A 3032-nucleotide genomic window follows, 5' to 3' on the forward strand; every position below is an offset into this window, starting at 1 on the left:
TAATGAAAATGCCTAACATCCAAAATAAAGGTAGAATTTCAAAGTCTGCAAGAGAAAATTATCAGATTACATATAGGGGGAAACCAATACCAATACCAGCAGATTTCTCAGCCCAGATCCTGAAAGCTAGAAGGAACTGAAAGAATATATTTCAAGCTCAGAAAGAACATGGTTGCCAACCAAGAATCTTATACTGATCAAAACTAACCTTCAGATTTGAAGACAAAATAAAATTCTTCCATGATAAACAAAAGTTAAAAGAATTTACAAATAGAAAGCCTGCACTACAGAACATTCTCAGCAAAATATTCCATGAGGAGGAAATGAAAAACAACAAAGTAGGTCAGCAAACTACCCTAAAGGAAAAGCCAATCAAAGGAGAAACCAAGTCAAGTTAAAACCAAATTCCAGGAATCAAATATACCACAACACAATAATTCTAGGTGACTTTAACACACTGCTGTCAGAACACATGAGAAAAAGCTTTCCCCTCCAGAGTCCTATCAGTAGAGTATGTTAGCTAAACTTTGGACTTTTGTCAATGGAGAGAGAGAGAGAAAATGGTCTTTCATCCACAGTTTTAATTTACATTTCTCTTTTTTAATGAGTGAATTAAACTATCTTGTTTATTAATAGCAAATTATATTTCCTTTTTCTATGTTTTGAAAGTGTTATGGTTTTTGTCAACTTACATGTTAAGAAGGATAGTTCTTTGTAATATGAGTTGTAAATCTCTCCCTTAGTTGTCTTTTTAAAAAAGTTTATGATGCTTCTTTCCATAAAAAAATGATTGTTATGTAACTAAAAGTACCTATGAAATAATTTGTGACTTGGGAATTTTGAGTCAAAGGCTAGATAGTTCTTGCTAACTCCAGATTTGTAAAGAAAAAAAAGTCAAGTTTTCTTCTTATTGTTTAATGATTATGTTATTTTAAAAATATCATTGGTACATATGGAATTTATCATGGCATATGAGGTAAGGCAAGGATGTTACTTTACTTATCCCTATAACATTTACTGACTACTTTTTCCCAGTGATTTGAGATGATGTACTCTTTATATATTCAATTTCTATATGTATCTGAGTGTACTTACATCTGGGCATTCTGTTTTGCTAATAGACCAGTATGATACTCTTAAATCATTTAGGCTTTAAAAAATGCCTTAATGATTTTAGCGTTGGTCTCACTTCTATGTTTATTTTTTTAAATAAATTTAGCATCAGGTGATATAGCTTACAAATGTTAAATTTTCATTGAGAATTTGTTAAATTTACAAATTAATTTATACAATAATATGGTCCTTCTATTTGTAGAAAGATTTTTATTTTACTTCAGTGATATTTTAATTTTTATTTTTAATAGGTTTCACATTTTTATTGACAAACATATTAATATATTTTTTGTTCCTGTTATATATGAAAACTTTTCTTCCATTAAATCTTCTAAAAGATTGTTTGACTATATGTAAACTACTAAAATAAGAAAGAATTTTATTAAGCAGGTGAAGAAAGGCAGTACTCACTCTTTAATAGCTTTTTTAGGTCAATTTCTCTGTCTCTCATTGATAAACCTTTGAGAATTATATGAATCATCACTTATGAAAAAAGAGAAGAAGAAGAAGAAGAAGAAGAAGAAGAGAAGAAGAAGAAGGAGAAGAAGGAGAGGGAGAGAGAGAAGACCACCAAGTTACTTGGTTGACAGAAGATCCAGAAGACTGACCATTGACATTGTGTAGAATTCTCAGCACAAGAAGACTGGGGACATAACCCAGTGTTAGAGAAGCATCTTTAGCATAGGCAATGCCCTGGGTTCGGTGGCTAGCACCCAAAATAAATAAGTAAATAGAATGACCAGCACTTGATAATAAAAGCAGAAGGAGTTTTAAAAAAATTGTGAAGAAACACAGGTTGTACACATTAATTAGCACACTCTTCAAGAGCTTAATTTTAAGCTATTACAAATTCTTAGAGCTATACTGGTGTCAAAGGAGCACTTGTGTATCTAAACTAGTCTCAGGAGAAGCTTTGAGTGAAATGTTTCTAGACCTGAAGCATTATGGCAATCCTGACATATCAAAATGGGAGGGATGGTATTTCCCTTTTGCTGTTTCCTACTTACATAAACTGGTATTCTTGGCTTTATGAAGGACAGTCCTCAATCTTTTGGTGTTCCCTTGCCCACCTTCCTCAAATGTGACTCATTCTTACTTAGTATTCAAACAAAACCATCATCAGGAAGACTCAACTGTCCTTTGGACTTGATAGCAATTCATCTTCTAAATGCTCCAAAAATAATGTGGTTACCAACAACCTGATTAGTGGTAACAAATTCATTGGTTCAAAAAATTATTCTCTTCACTTCTACTTACCTTATGAATAAAAATTAATTCATATTTATGAATCCTTCACAGTTTGATAAAATCATTTATGTTAAGACAGTGTCCAACAAACCATCAGTGTCTAGCATATCAAATCACGCATAGTACATACTCAATAATTGCATTTTTTAAATAAACAAATACACGTAGGTAAGTAATGAATGCACAACTTGTCAAAGTTCACTTCGAGAATTACTAAACTATAATCTAAGTATTGTCACTTAAAGTGCATGAACGACACCAGTAGAAGGAAAAATGCAGATTATATTCTATAAGATTACTGGGAAAGATAAATAAATAGAGCCTCACTATCATAAAGTACAGAGACAAAGAAAATGCAAAGAAAGTGGAAAGAAAACATAAAAAGACAAAGTCAGGGCAAATATATTAGTTTGGAAAAGAAATAGTAATCTTTCAAACTTTCCATTACAAAACATAATTATTTTTCAATTACATATGCAGCATGAAAGAGTGTATAGAATAAAAACTGCACACAGGTTTAAAAATGTATACAGACGATTTTTTAGGTAAACAGTATCCCAAAGTATCAGGGTGGTTATATTAATGTTAGACAAAGAGAATTCAAAGCAAAAACATTTAGGTCAAGATTGCTTTGGGGAAATAAAATGCTTGCCAGTTTGCAATTAAAGTTA

The sequence above is a fragment of the Sciurus carolinensis genome, chromosome 11 (assembly GCF_902686445.1).
Source record: "Sciurus carolinensis chromosome 11, mSciCar1.2, whole genome shotgun sequence".
Lineage (NCBI taxonomy): Eukaryota > Metazoa > Chordata > Mammalia > Rodentia > Sciuridae > Sciurus > Sciurus carolinensis.